Genomic DNA, 20,921 nt, shown 5'->3' with positions numbered 1-20,921 from the left:
CCTCTAGGTCTATTAAATCCACAATGGATGTTTGGTCATCTAAGGTGCCCCCGTCACTCTCAGCGGGTGTGGTGGTGAGGGAAGGGGGTTCCACCCGCGACATACTGTAAGCGGCCCACCACTTTACACAGCGCTTCTTAAACAGCGCTCCTTAAGGGTCTTAGGCCGAAGGAGTTTGCAGGCCGCACACTGCTTTTCGTCGTGATCTAAGGGGAGACGGGCGTTGCACTTCCTGTGTACGTCCTTCCAAGGATATCTGACCCTACACTTAGGGCAGAACCTAAAAGGCGTCCTTTCCATAGCCAAAGGGGAAGATGACCAGACCAAAAGGGTAAAGAGGGGAAAGGAGGAAAGACATACCGAAAATATGGCCACCCTGACCCCACTCTCCCTACTGTAACCGTCGGCCAGAGGGCCGGTCCGGCCACCGGATCTTAGGCGCCGAAATCCACTGCCGCAGACTAATCCCCCGCAGTCTTCCTCGAAGATGTTCTTGTGACCGAAGTGACTTAACAGGGAATAACCGACAAGTCGGTATAAGATAAACAATGTTTCTTTCTGTAAGAGCTCCGCTATAGGGCGACCAGTTATCTGGGTGGAAAAAAACAATCTGAGGGACCTCGGCGCGTGAGGGATTTTGGGTACACTACACGTCACGTTAGGGCTAGTGTTACAGACACGCCTATGCCGACGTCCCCTTTCTGTCCCCGAAAGACAAGATGCAATACTCTGCGGTTACCACTGGATGTCGGACTATATGCACAGCATGTGATTCTAAGCAGATTAACAAGCATCAAAAATACTGAATACTGTAAAAGATCTACAATTGTGAAAATAGGAAGTCCTGGCAGGGGAGTAAACCAGGCAAAGTGCAAGCATATGGGAAGTCCTGGCAGGAGAGTATACCAGGGAAATTGCAAACCTAGGAGAAGAGTCAATAAAGGAGAGTGTTTGATGAACAAAGAAGAAACTGGTGTTCAAGAAGAAACTGGTGTTCAAGAAGGACTTACAAGGCTAAACACCTTTCTACCCAACAGGATTGTTGTGGGCCAAAAAGAGACACAAAGAACTGTCAGAATAAGAGACCTTGCCATCCCATTCAAGCATCCACGTGAAGGGAACCACCCACTGGAAACAAAGTTCTGTTACATTGGAGAACTTTTAAATTGCAGCGGTTATATTTTTATTCATCAACACTTTTTGAAAATACCAGGTTAAAAAAAATTCCTTGTCACTTCATTATTTTATTTGTAGTGAGAGTTGTGCGACAGGCATGGTATCAAGAGAGACACAGACTCAAAGATGTTCGTTCAAAACTTTTATTTACTACAGATTTCCTAGGTTGGTGTAATGCCCAAGTGGCTCTAAACGGATAGTTCCAAATACCATAAAAGAAATAACAGTTCTTTTTGTAACTTCTCAGGGTTTCCTTTCCCCAAGCTTCAATCATTTCAACACTACAAAACAATAAGTCTCAAACTTGGCTAGGCCTCTCAGGGTTCCCTTCCCCAAGCATAGGTCCCTTTCAGTTTCCAACACAAATTCAGTTTTGCTTTTCCTTCAATTTCATGAAATAAGAGGTATTCCACTTTGCGAGGCTTCTCAGGGTTCCCTTCCCCAAGCTTAGGCCCCTTTTTTGGTTTCAAACACAAGTCCAGCTTGTCAGGATGTGCCTTTCCTTTTACATACATTTCTTATCACACACACTTGTATTTTATTGTTTTATATAGCGCCTTAATCCAAGGCGCTTTACAGATAACAACAAAACCACATCAAACATGGAACAGTAGAAGCAATAACAGTATACATTAATAAAATCGGCATTTAGAACAATTTGCATGTAAGAAAGGAGAGGAGGGGGTAGGGAAGGAAAGAGAAGGAGAGAGTAATGAGTGAAGTGAGCAACAAAAGGAGATCACAGGAGAGACTGGAAAAGATAAAGGTAAGGAGGAGAGGGTATTAGAAGGACAGTGACAATGGAGAGAGGGGGGAAAGGTGCCAGGGAGGGGAATGAAGAAATTCTTTCAATGAGGAGCGGAAGGAGGAATAGGTGGGGGAGGAGCGGATAGAGAGGTAGGGAGTTGTAAGGGGGCAAGGAGCTGAAAGGAATGGAAACGAGAAGCGGCACATGGTGGTGGGGGAATAGAAAGTAAGAAGATATCAGCAGAACGAAGGGAGCCAGAGGGGGTATAGAATGAGAGGATAGAGGAGAGGTAAGGAGGGGCAAGGTCATGAATAGATTTAAAGAAGTAAGTGAAATTTAAGTTGGGAGTGGAAAGGAAGCCCTCCTAGGTAAGAAAGTGAGTTGGAGATAGAGCCATGGGGAGAGAGTAAACCGAGGGTACGAATGGCAGAGTGATAAAGGGATTTGATGGGGGCAAGATGGGAAGCGGGGAGACCGAAGAAGAGAGAAGAACAATAGAAAAGGCGGGAAAAGATGAGGGAGGAGATTAAAAGTTTGGTAGCATGGAAGGTGAGAGAGGGACAGACTTTACGGATGTTAAAGAGATGATAGCGACATGCCGGAGAAGTGAGGGAGATATGAGGGAAGAGTCAAAGTAATACCTAGATTACGAGCATGGTTGGACATAGAAAGATTAGAAGTGGGAAAATGGATGGAAGGAGGGGGAGATGGCAAGGGTAGGGTGTAAGAAGGAAAGAACAAGACTTCAGTCTTGTCAGTGTTAAGAGAGATAATGAGATGGCATACAGTTTTTAATGGCAGTAAGACAGGAAGAGAGGTTGAGGTGTAAGTCAGAGATGAAGGAAGAAAAGGAGAGAACAGCTGGTCGTCATCGGCGTAGACATGGTGAAAAATCCTGAAGGAGGAGATGATAGGGGCAAGAAGTGAGGTGTAAAGAAGGGTCCGAGGACAGAGCCTGGGGGGAGGCTGTATTCAAGAGGGAAGGTAGTAGAGGTTTGCCCTCCCCAAGTGTCACGACCCTCGCTCAAAACCCTCTCTGGCAAACCCATTGGCCAGGTGGAGTCAGGACTCGGGCCTCTAGAGCCTGGCATCCCCTTCAAAAGCCCTCATGGGGCCAGTCCTGGCGCCTATGGCACCAGGCTCATACACCATGAAGAACAATGTGCTTGGGAACTACTTTATTGTATTGTCAGCCAACATGGAGGCATCCACATAGCTTGGTTCCCAAGAACCTCTATTGTTTTGGGTGTGGCAGGCCTGGAACTACTTTCCCTGGTACTACTTTACCTGGGCTATATAAACCACACCGACTGCAGAACATGCTTCGTGTTACTTTGCAGCTTGCAACGTGACGCTCACCGTGTCCAGCTATTCCCTCGAACCTCGGAAAAGCAGAACCTGCAAGGAGACAAAAGGAGCATCATTAGCAGCAGCATCTCACCTGCAGTCTTCATCTTTAAACACTCGCAGCTACTGAGAACAGCTTCCTCGAATCTGCACGCCTCCCGGACAGAACGACCTGAAAGAGGGAGCTAGAGGCAACATTAAAAAAAGCTGTAGAGACATTTACAATTACGAACTTCTCAAAAGGCTTACCTGGCTGGTCGCCTCTCGGCTGGCACCACTCTGGACATTCCACTCGCGCTGAAGAACACCGCGACCTACAAGGAAGGAAAACACAGCTTAGCAAAGGTAAGACTTTGCAGCGCTGCGCATAGCGCGTACTTACCGCATCATAGTGCTCTTAATGCACCATCATTTACCAGCGGGGCTCAACCAAGCCAGTTCGCCGCGCTGAAGCTCTGCATACCTAAGGGAGAAAAAAAAAGACATTTTAAACAAAGAAAGGCATGCAGAATAGCAACAAAACTAAAGAACAGCAATAAGACCTACCTGAACAATATCAAACGGGCCGGCGTCAGAGAAGTAACTGGACCGCACTCACCCATGAAAGACAACGCACCCCTGCAAAGAAGGCAGGACGGAGAGCACGCCTAATTCTACCACAAGGTGAGGAGAGGGCACCCGAGGGACTGAAAGCATACGGGGTGGAGGGAGGATACTTACCCCAGTCGGTCAGTCTTGAACACAGTCCTCCTGTATTTTCAGGCAGAACTTCCCCGCAGACCACATCAGGGCAAAGCTGAGAAGCATACCAGTGAGTAACCCAGCTGGGTGGCGTCCCTATGGATACCAGGTGAGCGTAACACCAAGAGACTAAAAAGCGGTGGGAGAGATAAGAGGAGAGCCAGTTAAGGACAGAACCTTTGAACCAAGGGAGGAAAGAGTGTTGAGAAGTAAGGGTTGATCGACAGTGTCGAAAGCAGCAGAGAGGTCAAGGAGGATGAGGATTGAGGAATGCTTAGAATAGCGAGCGGTAAAGAGGGAGATCAGGAAATAGGTAAGAGTGGACCCAGTGGAGTGTTTGGGGCGGAAGCCAGATTGAGAGGGGGGAAGGAGAGAGTGGGTAGTGACAAAAGTTGAGAGCTGAGAATAAGCTAAGCGATTGAGTAATTTAGAGAGAAATGGTAGAAGTGAAATTGGACGAAAGTTGGAGGCGAGAAGAGGATTAGCAGAAGGCTTTTTTAGTATAGGGATGATAGTGGAATGCTTGAAGGCAGAAGGGAAGTTGGCCATGGATAATCAAGTGTTGAAGAAGAAGGTAAGGTAGGGAACGAGAGGGGGGTAAATCTTGGGAATAAGAAGGGTTGGAATGGGGTCAAAAGGGGCAGCAGTAGGATGCGATTTAGTTAAGAGGAGGGAGACATCAGAGGGAGTGATAGGAGAAAACCTAGACATTGAGCCCATGGGGCTGTAAGGAGAGGAGGGGTGGGGGAGGGAGGGGAAAAAGGAGAACAGACAATTTTTTGGCGAAGAGAAATAATTTTTTCAGAAAAGAAGTTTGCAAAGTCAGAAGGAGAAAGAGAAGTAGAAGAGGGGTCAGGAGCGGGAGAGTAGACGAGAGAGGGCTTGAAAGATATGACGAGGATGAGAGGCTTGGGAGTGAAGGAGGTTAGAAAAGTATGCACGTTTGGCGCAGTTAAGGCAGGAGTCATAAGGGTGTGATAAGAAAAGTATGTTTGGTTAGGAAGAGTGGGGGGGATTTCAGCCAGCAACGCTCAAGGCGACGAAGGAGACGACGCATGGACAAGAGGTGAGGAGAGAGCCTGGGTTGGGAACGTTCACGAGAATGGCGGAAAGAGGAGAGGGGGTAGAGTTGGTCGAGACTAGATGAGATCGAGGAGGATAGAGAGGATAAGTCGAGGTCAGCCGGGAGTGAGGAGAAATCAGAGAGGGGAGGAAGAGAAGAAGAGCAGGTATCAAGGAATTTCTGCAGGTCGCGTCGAGTAAAAGATGGAGGGGGCGTGGCTTGGCGCCATGGTGAGCGGTTTGGTCCAGTGAGAGCTCCCGGCCACGACTGCGCGTTTACCGAAAAAGCCCCGGTAAAATAAAAGTTCCAGGAAGCAAAATCAGCGTCCAGCAGTGCGAAGGGGCTGCTCCAGCACATGCCTCGAATTCGATGCCCTAATCCGAAGGGGGACCGAGTTCTGCCTGTGCATCCCGGTGAGAAGACGCGGCAGTAACGCGCTCCCAAGATGGTGGACCGCTGCGCGGCCCGACCCCCTGCTGCCGATTGCTTGATCTGGGAGGGAGCTGCAGGAGTACGCCCGGGAACTGGTAGCGAGTGATCCTGCCGAACCAATAGGAAGCAGAGCCACCCGGCACTCCCTCGCGAGAGAGCGGCGCACCAGCGAGCAGCAGCTGTAGCACCCAACGAACGGCGGGGGCGGTGGATGACCCCCTTCTTCCACTGGGACCCATCGGGCTGTCCCAAGCAGGCAGTGCTACATCGGAAGACCGGGTGCAGATTCGGCCACCAGCGGCGGACGGAGCCCTGCCACAGAGAGACAGCGTGGGGCTCCTTCATCCCCTCCCCGATTCCACAACTCCTGGCAACAGCTCCTGGCCGCCTGCTCCTGTGGGAGGCGGCACCCTGCCGAGGAAACGAGAAGCGGAGCCACCCATCAATCCCCCGCGGGAGAGGGGAGCACCAACGGGCTGCGGCCAGATCACCCAGCGACGAGAGCAGCGTGGGAGCCGCACCCGACTGAGTACAGTGCAGTGCTGGAAGAACGAGTGCGGAGTCGGCCCAGCAGTTGCGGAGGGAGGTCTGCCACAGAGAGAGAGAGTGCGGGACTCATCTGTCCCCCCCCTCCTCTAAGTCCACCAACTCCTGGCAGGCTCCCGTGAGTGTCCCGGGGCCACTGGTGCCTCCCAGGGGGCCGAGGACGTGGCGAGCTATCGCCCCTGCAAGCCTGGCGCCAGCTGGGCCCGGAGCCCGGGAAGGAGGGGACACCAAGTGCCGCGAAAGCCAGCGCCTGATTTGGAGCAAGGTAGGGCGGCACCTGCCGCAGTCATCGAAGTTTGCCATGGGCCCACACCTCTGCTCCCCGATTCCAGCTCTCAGGGGAGGGCACGGGGTGCCCGAGTGGCTGAGGCTCACCACAGAAGCGGGGCCCTTACCCAGACCCACATAGGAGACCGTGCCCCTCCTCCCTTATCCTGTGCCGCATCCCCGAGAAGCCCAGCATACTTCCTCCCGGGAGCCCGGCGACTCTGCCCAGCCCCTGGAGAAGTGGGGAAAGCCGGACGCAACTGACTGCCTGACTGCTCCCCACCAGAGCTCTAACAAAATAATATAACAAGGCGGCCAACCACGCTAAGCACCCAACAGTAGAGCCACAAGGCAGGACAGTTCAGCCCGAGGTGAACAAAACTAAAACAGCCCACTGAGGGGGGGGCGGAGCGGCCTAGTTCCCCGCTAAAAATACAAGGCACAATGTCCAGGAACCCAAAAACACCTAAACACACCGAGATAGCAACCCTGCTGGCTGCCACCACGGAGGAGAAGACAAAGAAAGGGGAGCATCACAACACTGCAGGAGCACCCCTTGACCCCAATACCGAGATGCCAACCCAAACTGTCACTAATGCAGACCTCCAGGAGCTCCTATCTGCCATAACCAAGGAATACCAAAAAGGTACAGAAGAATTAAAAGGCAACATTTCGTCCCTAGACAGGAGAGTAGGTGAAGTCGAAACCAGGACAGAAGAAATAGAAACAACCCTGTTCGAGCAAAACTTCGAGATTGGAGAGGGGGTGGACAGACTAGCCGCGCTGGAGGCCAGATGCAAAGCCCTGGAAAATAAGCAAGAAGAAGCGGAAAATAGGTCTAGGCGCAATAACATCCGACTGAGAGGAATCCCGAGTTCCGTCCCAGAAGAAGAACTGGACCACTATGTCAATGACTTATTCTGCTTCATACTAACGCTCCCAGACGGTGCCCCCCTGGAACTGGACAGGGTTCACAGGGTTAGAGCTAGACAAAACAACCTCCCCACCAGATGTCCTAGCAAGAGTTCATTTTTACAAGGTTAAGGAAGAAATCATGAGGGAAGCTATAAGCTCAGCCCGAATTGGCTTCGGAGATGCCGAAATATCCTTGTACCAGAACCTGGCAGCGGCCACACTCGCCCAAAAAAAAAAAAAGCCCCCAAACCACTCACTGAATGGCTACGGGACAGAAAAACAACCTTCCGATGGGGGGTCCCCACAGCTCTAATCTTCAACTGGGAGGGCAAGCCACGACTAATCCCCTCCCTCAGGGAAGCCAAGCGATTTATGAACCCAGATGCCGGGGGGGGGGGGAGGTCCCCAAGGGGGCTGCGGAAGCCTCGGGGAGACCCCACAGAGGCCCCTCCGGGTCATGGACCAGGGCGACAGGCCGCCGCAGACCCCGAGGTCCGCCGAGCAAAACAGAAAGGGACAACCTTTAAGTAAGAAATTCCCACCAGCTGCAGCCTTGACACGGGGGGAGGGGGGGGGGGCTCCGCGCTCCCCCCCGGACTGATCACCGACCCGGAGGGTAGCGGAACCGAAAGGGCTTCAAGCTTTTCCTCCGAAAGGACTAACTACACTCCCGTGTCCCTCAAGTCTAATCTCCCAGGCGGCCCATCTGCCTACCTGGGCTGGGGCGAGTCATTCGTACAAGGCCGGAAACTGAGCTTAATCCCGCCATTGAACAAATGCCGAATATCTTCAACCTGTATTTTACTGGTCAAAAGAAGAGGCATGGCATGCCTCCACCGAAGCGGTTACACCGGTCCGGCCAATTGCCCCGTTGGTCGAAGGCTGGTCCGGAAACCTTGTTATTGTTTGGGAGAAGGGGGTGGGAGGGAGTTCCTTAAAAAGGGGGGTGGGGGGTAGGACTGGCGTAAGAAGGCGCCGAGAAACATGGATTATTCAACCTTTAGGGAAGACCATGAGCTGAACTGCCCTGGGCTTAAAGGATGGGTTCATTAAACAAAATACTCACCATCACGACTTGGAACGTACAGGGTCTCAACGCGCCAAGAAAACAGAAGTCAGCAGAACACAGACTGGACCAACTAGCAGCCCATATCGTCTTCCTCCAGGAAACCCATCTGATAGAAGACGAAAAGCGGATTCGTTTGACGCTACCCGAAATGCTACTTCGCCTCAGCCACACAGAAAAAAAAGGGGACCTGCCATTAACTCAAATCACCGTTAAGAGACCCGGAAGGGAGATTCCTGCTCCTAAAAAGCCTCCTAGTTGAACTTCCGATCACCCTAGTAGCTCTCTACGGTCCAAACAAAGACCAAGACCAATTTCTCCGCAACCTCCTCTCTATTTTATAACTGCCTTCTCCACCGGCGACTTACTAATCGGAGGAGACTTTAACCTCCCCCCAGATCCGAGTGCGGACAAGACTCTCCTAACCTCTAGGGAAGACTTCAGCAGATCCCTAGCCATGGCCGAATTCCTCCAGGAAACCGAAACAATAGACATCTGGAGACTGCGCAACCAGGGAGAAAGGGACTATACCTTCTTCTCACATGTCCACAGCGGGTACTCACGGATCAACCTCTTATTAGCCGCAAATGCCATTGCCCCTTGTGTGAAATAAATGTAAATTAGACACATAGCGATTTCAGACCATGCGCCGGTCACGATGACGCTGCTCCTACATGGAGTCCCAGGACCTACCCAGAACCTACCCAGCGGCAATGGAAATTGCAGGATCATATCTTGGCTGACTGTTAAGTGGCTTCAAGTCAGCAATCCCACTAAGTCAGTGCCTCGTCTGGGACGCCCAAGGGAAGCCCTTATTTATATTTTTTTATGACAAGTTATAATCTGGATGATGAACCCTTCTATAACGCCCCCCTCTTAGAATCCCCCTGGCCCCACTGAGCCAAGAAGTAAGTTTGTTTTGAAAATTAAAAAGGTTTATTTGAAAAATTAAACAATAGATATATATCACACTTTTATAATAAATTAATATTTGATATCACACTTAGACATATGACAATCAACAATGGATGATGTTATACTAGCACACTGGTTTAATTACTTAGGAGTAGTATAGAGGATAAGGTAGCTGAGAATGCTTTATGGTTTCAAGGAGATGCAAAGATGAATAAAAGGCAGTATAGAAATAAACTTGATATGATATCAGCAAAAGATAATATGATCACTTTTTCTCTGACAATTCACTCCCCCCCCCCATGCAATGCAAGGAGATGGAAGTAACACACACAGTCTTCAGGAATACAATCACAGTACAATACGAATTCAGTTCCACCCTAGCAAGCTTATAGCACCAGGGATGATTTTAAAACACAGCTGAAAGACTTTCAGGTGATTTGCAAGGGAGTGAAATATGCTAAAATTGATTTTAATTCCCTCTAGAGGTTCAGGGTGAGTGAGAGATACTTTAAATCAGTTCAGGTCCACACTAACAATGATTAATGAGGGATTATCAGGTTGAAAACGGATTTCAGTAATGGAAGCAAAGGACAGATCTTTCTACACGTGGTTGAAATGAAGCAAAATGTCAAATCGCGGCACTTTTTTTCGAGTGCGTTGAGCGCAATTACGGAGGCGCTATAAGGAGTAGCAGATTTAGAGCTTGTTGGAAAGCTGGGAATCTTAGCTTTACAATGAGAGTTAAATTGCGTTCCTAGGATGCACGGTTCCAAAGATACAGATGGTTTTGTAAAGGTAGTTTTTCAGAAATGAAATTAGTTTCGGAATGACAGATGCGCTTTTAAAGGTTTGAATCAACAGGAACACACAATTTCTTATGATGAAGTTCTAAACAGGTTCAAATCTTTTGAATCAGATTATTTTAAGCTAAGAGATGGGTTCTGCACAGTTCTAGCTGGGTACTCACTATAAATTTGAAAGGAATGGCCTTGTCACGGATCTGGTCAACAAGTTCAGCTGCGGTTCTCTCTGCTCGGCGGGTCAATCAGGCACCGGTTCTGTTCACAGCGGTCTGGTCTGGGTCTCTGGTTCTGCTGGTCTGGATCAAGTGGATTCTGGATACCGCACTGCTTTCTGGGTACTGGTTCTGTTCTGGATACACAGGACTCTTAGCAAGCAGCAAACCGCACAGCCCGGCAGTTGAATAGTTTGCAAAAGATTGAGGCCTGCTGAAGAGTTCAGCTCTTTGGAGTTTTTGTTCTGGAGTTAGCCTGGATCTCTGGAGTTCTGGATTCTGGAGTTCTCAGTCAGCGTGCTGTGCAGGAATTCAGTTGAAGGTTTGAAAATGAATGTCTCTACCTGGATTTCAGTGGTCCTTTTTATGTGTTTTGAAAATGGGTGTGTGCGTGGGCATAACTAAGCCTGCCCCTCACAATTTATCATTGGCCAAGTTTTTCTCTCCCCCTTGATTGGAGAACTGGGTTGTGTGTCAGAGTGAGTCATCAGGTGTTATCTTTATGGCCTACAGAAAGAACACTCCTCTTTACTTTTGCTTAGAAAATGAATTTACCCCAAAACACATATTTCCCAGATACCCAAGTGGTTGACATTACATGCACACATCATATATCACATAAGGTAGTCTCTGTTCCAACTCTGATGTTTTGTCATGATCTCTGCTTCCAAAAGATCAGGACTTGCCCGACTCCCTTGGAAGCAGACCCATAACCCCGGTTCCGAGTGCCAGCCAGTCCCAATTGGGACCTTTTGGACCCTGTCCTGGCGCCAGTGGCACCAGGCTCATAAAGATGCCCAGTCCCAGCGCTGGAAGCGCCGGGCTCATAATGCTTGGGTGGACTTACCTGCAGCAGACCATGCTGCTTACTTACCTGCCAGTTGAACCCCTGATCCTCTTCTGTTTGGGACTACTTTTCCTGTTGGGTGGGGCAGGAGCCACTCCCTAGGTTCAGAATACTGGAACTCTTCTGGAAAGCAGGAACTCTTTTCTTACCTAGGCGTGGCTGTGGAAGGAGACACCTAAGCACTACAGGAGGCTATTTAAACCACACCCGATGGATGAATCTTGCTTTGTGTTATTCTGCATTCTCTGCAGCAGAACGCTCATCTTGTCTTCTGCTTCTGATCCTGGGCCTAAGGGAACAAAGGCTTACCATCCTGGAATCCAGTCTTCAGCAGCACCTGTAAAGACAAAGAAAGAACAGGTTAGCACTATGGTCTTCAGTGGCAGCGCATCTCTTACCTGGTCCATCGGCTGTCACCAACGCCTCGCGCTGCATTCCGGCATCTGAAAGGCAAAGGCTTACCTACTCTTCGCATGCTCCGGAGGTCTTCGCACTGCATTCCGGCATCTGAAAGACAAAAGCTTACCAGCTCTTCGCACGCTCCGGAGGCCTTCGGCGCTGCATCCCGCATCTGAAAGACAAAAGAAGGTGCGTTTAAAGACATTGGGCAACTTTATTACTCACGTGCCATTACTCCTTCCCACGCCGAATACAGTGGGTATTCCAGCACCCTTCAGCTTCTCTAAAGCTCCGAACTTGTACCTGCAAGATAAAAGGGACAGTTAGTGCGCATCGTGAAGCAGGCTACAAGCGCTTACTTACGTGCTTCCAGGCGCTTCTATTCCTCACGCGGGTTCGATCCTCAACTCTCATCAGCCCGCCATCCGCCATCTCCGGAACCCTGCAAAACAAGAGATATCATTACAAAAGACTTTTAAGACATTTGAAGTGCCCAGAACTTACCGTTCGTGCAGTTAACGACGGACAGCAGTCGTCTGAGGTCAAGAGGCCTGCACCCTTATCCAGTGAAGAAACTGGTTACGGCACCCTGCCCCGAGGCAGAAGGAGAGCTCGGCGTTCACTTACCTAAGACATCTTACTCTTCGAGTCAGACATACAGTGCACAGAGATCCAGCCCAAAGAGCCAACCGTGTGTTACACATCACCTTTGAAGATACGGCATTCACCCAGTCAAGACCGGCGCCTCTGCGGGAATCAGGTGAGCGTTACATGTTTCTAAGAGCTTGGATTAAGAAATGACAACATTTTGCGCTTTTTGGTTGATCTTCCAATATTGGATTTTTACCAAAAATTACACAGATGTACACCATCTCTCTACACATTCCAGTAATTTACTGTGTCTCTAGCATAAACACAGTGTCTGTAGTATTAATAATTAGCAGGGTTTTGCCTCAGAACATCACAGAGCGACCAGCTGAGCCTTGAACCGTGAGTAAAATTGTCATTTTAAGAATCTCAAAGTTGTATATTTCTGTCATCTGGTTACAATTAGTTATCAGTATTTTTATAAAACATGTATTTGCCTTGAATTCAATTCACGAAAGTGTCTGGGTCCGCCCCAGAAGCTTGTGGAGTCAGATGGTCACATGTCTCTCCTTTCAGGCAGAGCTCTGTTTACAGTCCACACCCGAAATTAGCATACCCCATTCAATTGAAAGGGTCTATTGTGTTGGGTCCAGCAGGCTGCAGGGAAGTCCCCTCCCTCTCAATCAACAGGGCCATGTGATATCCTGCTTCCTGGTGTGGGTCTCTGGGGTGTTAGGCTTCCCAGAAAAAGCACGCCTTTGAACATTTAATTAAATAAGACTCCCTCTGATCAATGCACAGTTCTGCAGGACAGCTCTCCTGTCAGAGTTTAGACCGCTAGCGCCGGTTAGTGTCCAATGCCGGTACTGCACCTATTCTTTTTAGGAGTTGTCTTGAATTAATTCCATTTCAAAAAGGGGATTTTACTTGATAGTATATGATCCTTGCTTAACATTGTTTTGATGGAAATCCTTACAGTAGAGTGGTGATGTGGAACACATCACAAGAAGGTTGAATCTTTAGAGTGGTCTTGTGAGCCATGATTTTAGCACATTTTTGACATCAAGAAAATTAATTCCCAACAGCTCTGGGTTGTTTTTGGCAATCAGCATTGCCATTCCCAATGGTTTCAGGCTACTGTGTGTGTAGCCCAATGGTGGTTTTAGGCAGTGCCCTCCTGTGCTCACAAACATAGGCAAAAATGGGTGGCAGCCTATTCTTCATGTTTCCCTGTGCACTTTCTGGGGAGTTCCGGCCATCATGATGTTTTCAATGCCAGTAATGCACAGTTTTGTGGTAGGGCTTGGATGCATGGTTAAAAACATCCCACATGACTTTGCAGCCATGTCTGACCTCGCTGAGGCAATCCAAAACTACTTCGCTGAGAACACAACCCCAAACGGATACCACAGGCAGACTCAGGCGTCAAAATCTGCTGAAGCAACGAAAACTGGAGGAGCGGCTAGTGGAACTGGAAAACAAGCTTAAACAATGCTACACGAAAACAACGAACCGTGAACTAAAAAAAGCAAAGAGAGAGCTGGAGATGCACCTAGCAGACCGGGCCGCCAGAACATTAACCTATACTAAACAGTTTTCCTACCTTAATAGCAACAAAGCGAACCGGCTCCTAGCACACAAACTGAAAAAGCTTCAAACCAGGAACCATATCCAAGCCCTGCTTGATAAAAACGGCTCTCTACACCACCTAGACCCAGAAAAGCTCGAGATAATGGTCCAACATCACGAGGAAATCATGGCGGGACCTCCAACTCCAGGCCGCCGCCATCGCTCAATTCTTAGCCCCAATCTCAAAGACGCAACCATCCCCCCTAATGTCCAACCTGGAAGGCCCAATATCTGTGGAAGAAGTCAGTGAAACAATCTGCCATCTGAAGAATACTACGCCCAGGCCGGACAGGCTGACCACAAAATTCTATAAGAAGTTTGCTCACTTGTTAGCACCCCATCTGGTAAGCCTATACAATTCGCTCCTCTCCACCGGCTCCACTACTGCATCCATGAACGAATCCATAACGGTGCTAATCCCGAAACCTGGGAAAGATCGAACGCAATGCGCATCATACAGGCCCATAACTCTCCTAAACAACGATGCGAAGATATTCGCCAAAATTTTGGCGAACAGGCTTGCTCCGCTCCTCCCAGAGATCGTCCACCCGGACCAAGCAGGCTTCATCCCGGGGTGGGGAACCCAGGACACTACCCGTAGAACCATCAACATCATAGATTCAGCAAATAGGATGGGCTCAAATTGGACAGTCCTCTCCCTGGATGCTCACAAGGCATTCGACATGCTGGACCCTGGGTATGTGAAGGAAATCCGAAGACATTCTGGCTTCGGTCCAAACTTCGTAAAGTGGGTCCTGGCCATCTACCAAAGCTCCCACACGAGATTGCGCCTAAACGGAGCCAAATCCGGCAAAATCAAAATAACCAGAGGCACGAGACAGGGATGCCCACTCGCCCCCCCTTATCTTTGCCCTATCAATGGAGCCATTCACGGACAGGATCCGTCTGCACCCATCAATACACAGGCTCACGGTCAAAAGGGAATCATATAAAATAGCACTATATGCTGACGATGTGCTGCTCACGCTTACTCGAACGACGGAATCCATAAGAGCCCTATGGCAAACCCTCAAGGAATTCCGAGCAGCCTCAGGGTTCACAGTAAATATCCACAAATCCGTGGCCATGGGCATCAACATCCCAAAGAAGCTTAAAACCACACTGGAAGCCGAGCTCCAGATCCCCTGGGCAAAAAGCAGTATTAGCTACCTAGGAGTCCAGCTCCCCAACAAAACTGAGAAGGTGTACAAGACAAACTTCCCGGCACTCTTCAGAGAATTGAAAAGAGACATTGGACGCTGGAGAAACCAAGAAATCTCCTAGCTTGGCTGGATCACAGCGATAAAAATGAATCTAACCCCACGGCTGCTGTACTTTGCTCAGGCTCTCCCAGTGGCGATCCGGAAGAAGGCTCTACGTAAGCTGCAAGGGGAAATACTGAGCCTCGTCTGGAAAGGAAAGAAGTCAAGAATCCCGAAACGCATCATGCTCCGGAGTGCTGCAATGGGAGGTCTAGGGGTCCCAGACGTAGCGAGGTACTGTTTGGCAGCTCAGCTAGCCCCAGCATTCTCCTGGAAGCTCCGAGCCAACCGCCCCCGGTGGCTTCAGCTAGAATAGGATTGGAGCAAAACCCTGATGGAACGGTTGCCCCACAGCAAAGAACTCAAGGGGCCCCAAGACGAGGTCCCACTACCATCAACAAGGAATACAGTGGCCAGCTGGAGAAAGGCAGCCCGTCTATGGAAATGTAGGAGCACAATGGGACCCCTTACACCAATCTAGGACAACCCAGACTTCTCCCAGGGAGTCGCACCAAATCAGTTTGCGGAGTGGAGAGCCGGGGGCCTGGAGACTATGGCAAACTTCTTTGAGAACGGCCGCCCACTAAACTGCAAGGAGTGCAAAACAAAATTCAAGATCCTGGAAACCGAAAGGTTTCGTTACACACAACTGAGGCATTGGATGTCGAACGAGCAGGTCAGGAAGCACAGCAGCAGAGAGCTATTGGCATTAGAGTATACCCTGTCAGCAAGCCCCCTCCTCCCCCGAGAGGGAAAATATCTACCCTGTACAAAATACTGGACAGAGCGGACCCTTCTATAAAAGAGCCCTACATGCTTAAATGAGAGGACAACATTGGAAGACCGATTGAACTAGAGGAATGGCAACACATCTGGTTCCACGCACAAAAGAGCTCAAAATGCGTGACAAACAAAGAAAGTGCGTTTAAAGTTTGCTACAGATGGTACCGTACCCCCGAAATTCTAAACAAATGCAATGCAGCCATTCCCGCTCAGTGCTGGAGGGGATAACCGGACGGAGGAACCCTGTTCCACCTCTTTTGGACCTGCCCGAAAGCCACCCAATTCTGGAAGAAGGTCCTGGACCAGATCAAAGGAATTACTGGGCTCACCATTCCCTGGGACCCAGGAATCGTGCTGCTGGGGGCGACCGGGACAGCCAACTCCCCTTAACAGGCGCTCTGGCGGACCTCTCTCCCATCTCCTCACAGCTGCTAAAATTTCCATTGCCAGACTTTGGAAAAATCCGGAGGGCCCGTCTACGCAAATGTGGTGGTCCAAATGCTGGGACATTGTGGCAGCTGAGAATGTCACGGCCATCAGACTAGGCAATAGGCCCAAATTTGAACGCATCTGGGCCCCCTTCCTGGACTTTGGGCAGCAATTCCCTGGTTTGGCAAGACAGCCCCCGACGCTGCGCTGGATGGAAACCCAGGACTGAACGAGACAGAATAAAAGGTCGAGATGCGGAAAGACCCCCGTACACCTCCAAGTTGCTAAAAACTAAACAGACCAGAGACACTAACCTAGCAGAGCCTCTATAGAAGGAACCCATCCTACGCCCAGCTACAAAGGAACTCCGAAAACTTGACGCTTCGCCAACGCTGAAAAAAGCAGTCTTCTATCTATAACTTCCAAATAATGCCTTCTCCGCCACCCCCCCCCCGCCAGTTGTTATTTTGGACTTTAATCTCGATGAAATCTCATGATTTACGATGACCCAGTTATGTTCTGCGATGTTTTCTTTTTGTTGTCTTCTCTTTTCTTAAACGTTATAACAAGTGGAAAAGTATGTAACATTCGAAACGTGTATAGCTTGTTATGCCAAAACAATAAAAACAATGTTGAAAAAAAAAAAAAGATGAGGAGGAGGGTAAAGGAGAGGGAGGTGGAGTGCTAGGGGTAAGGGAGAAAGAGAGCAAAGCGTGATCAGATAGCTGGGTAAGGAGTAGACAGGAGAGGGAGAGTAAGTGTAAATAAAGAGTGGAGCCAGAGGAGCGAGTCGGAGAAGAGGGAAGCAGAGAGAGAAGGTAGGAGTCAAGGATCGAGAGAAGAGGTGAGGGTTGAGGGGAAGTAGGAGGTTGAAATCACCAAGTACAGTGAGAGGAGGTGGTCAAGGTCATCATAAAAAGAGGAGAGTGGGCCAGTAGGTCTGTAGATGATTAGGAAGGAGATGTGGTGAGGATGAGTAAAGGATTTGTATAAGTATTCAAATGAAGAGAAAGTAGGAAGGGACAGTGAAGAAGTAGATGAAAAGGTATTTAGAATGGAAGAGGATGCTCACTCCACCGCCACAACCAGTGGGACGAGAGATATGAGAAAGGGGTGAGGAAGGGGTAGTGAGAGAGGCAGGGACAGTTGAGTTGTGAGATGGGATCCAAGTTTCAGTTAGACAGAGAAAGTGAAGATTTAGATGAAAGAGCATGTCTAAGACGGCTGCGGATTTATTACGGAGGGATCCTGCATTCCAAAGAGCAATATTAATTAAGTTGTAAGGTTGGATTGGGGGGTAGATGAGGTTAAGAAGATAAGGAAGGGAAACAATGGAAGGAGGTGAACGGCGAGGGGGTTGTGCAAGGGGATGGACATAAGGGGAAGGGGGAAGAAGAGGGGGCGGGAAGGGGGAAGAGGAGGGGGCGGGAAGGAGGAGGAGAAAGGTTGAAAAGAAGGGAGGAATCTAGCAATGCGCATGACAGGGAGGGGAGAGATCGCGAAGTGGAGAGGGAAGAGGTCCATAGGGTGAGGTGGAGATGGTTGGGGCGAGGGAGAAGTACCAGTGAAGAGGCGGGGGTGAGAAAAGGGGGGACTTAGGAGGCAGTAGGTGGGGGTAGAACAGGAGGCTTTTTGAGGGGACAGGCAGAGGCGAACTCAAGGGCCGGGGTACCGAAAAGACTCAGCCGGAGGAGGGGCGACCAGCCGTTGGAAGTAAGGTCAATGGTACTGAGTCTTGAGGAGTACAATCAGAGACTTTCGAAACGGCCAAGTTCTTTCCTCCTCCTTGGGATGACCACTCTGATCTGTAACCCCTCTCTTTGTTCCTTGCTCGTCCAAACTTTTACCTTCAGGTGCTTCCAGCACCCTGTCTTATTCTCATTTGCTCTGTTCTCGTGCACACTTGCACTTTCCCTTCACTGCACACACTCTGTTGGCACCTTCCTTTTCTGTGTGCACTCAGACACCTTCCTTTGTTTTATTGTGCCCCTTGCGCACTTTACATGCTTTCCTTTCCTTTATCATGCACCCTTGCACCTGTCCGTTTCTTTCTCGTGCTTCCTGCACACTGTACACACTGTTCTCTCTTTACCGTTCACACTCTGCACCCTTTAAAAGTTTTTCTATCACCTTTCCTCCATTGCACTCTTCAAAAATGCTTTTGTTTTACTTTACTTTTCTTACGCGCCGCTAGCACAACTTCCTTCTTTCGATTTGTTATTCTGATTCTTTTGTGCATTATTTGGCCTTCACACAGTATTTCACCTTCTGCTCCATGCCGCTTTAAAAAAACTGTCTTTGTCCCGCTAAGCTTTAGTCAAACGCACCCTCCCGAGTTCACCAGGCAGCGTTGCGTTGACAAGCGGTCGCTCTGGATACACAGGCCTCAGGTCAAGGTCTCACCACCTTCCCCTCAGACACTCTTGGTACCGGCACACGTCCCAAGGAACCGAGCATTGTACCGAACGCCACCAGCAGGATACAGGCTGGCTGCCTTACTCCGGCTCCAGCAGCCGCTCACAAACACTAAGCCAGCGTCTCGGTACGCCGTTCTCCTCCATGCTTCAACTTCTGCTGCTCTCTGCGCATTGTTCGGGCATTTTCCCCAGCTCACTCCTATTCTTGTGAAAAAACACACCTTTTATAGCTAAAAAAAAAGTCACGTGGAGTCAGGTGTGAGTGGTCCTTATTAAATGACTGACTATTAGTGGGACAACTGGAGTTCTTTCTATAGTAGGCTTCCCTACTTTTCCCATGTTGTATCTATGGGTAATCTTCACTGATCTTAGTTGCCTCATCCTCGTCTCAGTATTTGTTGGAAATGGGGCGGAGGAGATGGGGTGAGATTGAAAATACCTCATGAAGGCTGAGGGAGAGTGGGTTGGGATAGTATTGGGAATGGGGTGGGGGGCACCATGTCTCACCCCTGGGTATCCTCCTCCCAATCCCTTGTGACTCCCTCGCTTGTCCACCCCCAGGGTCGGTTTCCAAAAGCGATGGCCCTTCACTGGCCACCTGAATGGAGGATCCCGAGGGAGTAGGTGTGAGAATACCGTCCGGTTTCTCACAGAGCGTCAGGAAAGAACATTTGGACACAAGGACAGCTTTTGATTTCTGCCATCCTGACCAAGACAGATTCTTAGATTATGGTTATAGGAAGGGAAATTCCCATTAGAGCAGGGTCAGAGAGGCATTTTTCCAACACATTTAAGTTAATAAAAGTATTTAACCAAAAACATGACAACTTTTTGTCCAGCTTTCCTTTCAGACCCCTCGCACCATCTTGACGCTACTTGCTCTTTAATGCCTCTTTGGGATCATCAGCTGTGTCGAGAGGACGTGTCACTCTTTCCCCTGTGCTTCACGCGATAGAAGGAGCTCTGCTCTTCCAAGAGGCTTGCTGAGTCTATGGGGACAAGCTTTCCCTTCCTCCTCTACCAGCGTCTAACAACCCATTAGGGGTTCAGGTGTTCCTGAGTCTTGGATGGAAATTTCTTTAAGGCATGTCGTACTCCCCCCCCCCCCAACCCCCTCCCTGCTTTGATTGCATTGGCTTGAGTATTATGCTCTCCACCTGCTTGGGGTAAGCGTGGCACATTAAGTGGGAAGGCAAATAAGTGTTTATTTACGAGCAAGAGTGTGGCACAATTCACTCTGTTACTGCCTTTAGACCCAGAAAACATGGTTTGACACACAATAGGCACTTAAAATGATCTTCAAACAGGTTTTCTCCTGGTATCTTTAATTGTCATACAAATAAAAACACAAAATAAAGGAAATTATTTTCTATCCTTTTTAGTTTGTTGCTAGAAAATAATCCTGATTCCTGCTGCGATTTTGGAATCATTAACTGTCTTTTGAATAGGTTTACATTCTCTAATTCCGTTTACGGGTACACGTTGGGACACATTTATTGGTGTTATTAAAAATATAAAATATACAGATGCATCCGACTACTTACCATTATATATCAAATTGTGTGAATTTTTGTATTATACATCATTTGATTTTCAATAACTATTGTTTACTTTTGATTAAAAAAAGATTAATTAAAAATTCTTGTGTGCAAATGCATGCCAATTGCTGATCTTAAATCAGCAGCCCAGCTTTGAGTCAACGTCCTCCAGCAATGCAGGAAATGAAAGTGTCAAAATGCAAGTACAAAAAAAAGTGATATAACTTGGTGCCTGGGCAGTGGGCCTGGTCTTCGGCAAGGACACATGTCTACTCTAATTTGGTTATTGGGGCATGCGGCATGGCATAAGTGAAGCCCCTTCACTTATGGCATGGCCTGAGCCAACCCTCCAATGACACACAAGGCAAACACACAAAGGTCTTGGTGGCCGGACAATGCTACAAAACACAAAATACTCTGGTTCACCCATACAGTTTGTGCGTTGGGCTGTCTGGGGGGCAAGGGGAGAGTCTAAACCAGTCCAAACCTTTGCAGAGCATGCAGGGCTGGGATCAGAGTGAACCCACGTGTGAGCAATGGTCCTTTTAGGCCTGCTCATGTTTTCCGTAAAGGGATGGCCACAAGTTAAATGGCAAAGAGTAGGACTTAGAAAAAAACATTAGTACCCATAGGCCCGGTTGAAGATGAGTGGAGGCCCATTTCAACTTGATGGTTGTATGCCTCCCTGCTTCCAGCTAAAATAATCTGAGGCATTGTAGGGTGCGCACATTACAATGGTGACAAAGATGAGGTTAATAGCTGCCGATTATCACGACACTAAATGCCCTCTGAAGAGCT

The 20,921-nt window shown here is 49.0% G+C and overlaps 1 protein-coding gene across 1 annotated transcript in view; it reads right to left on the bottom strand.

Moving 5' to 3' along the window:
- Positions 1 to 20,921, bottom strand: part of WBP4 (WW domain binding protein 4) — an 807,881-nt gene that overhangs the window by 716,851 nt on the left and 70,109 nt on the right. The window lies entirely within an intron of this gene.

Source organism: Ambystoma mexicanum, chromosome 7q (assembly GCF_040938575.1).
Source record: "Ambystoma mexicanum isolate Mex_15411 chromosome 7q, UKY_AmexF1_1, whole genome shotgun sequence".
Classification (NCBI taxonomy): Eukaryota; Metazoa; Chordata; class Amphibia; order Caudata; family Ambystomatidae; genus Ambystoma; species Ambystoma mexicanum.
The sequence above is the reverse complement of the archived record's forward strand: the minus strand, read 5'-3'. Positions and strand labels throughout refer to the sequence as shown.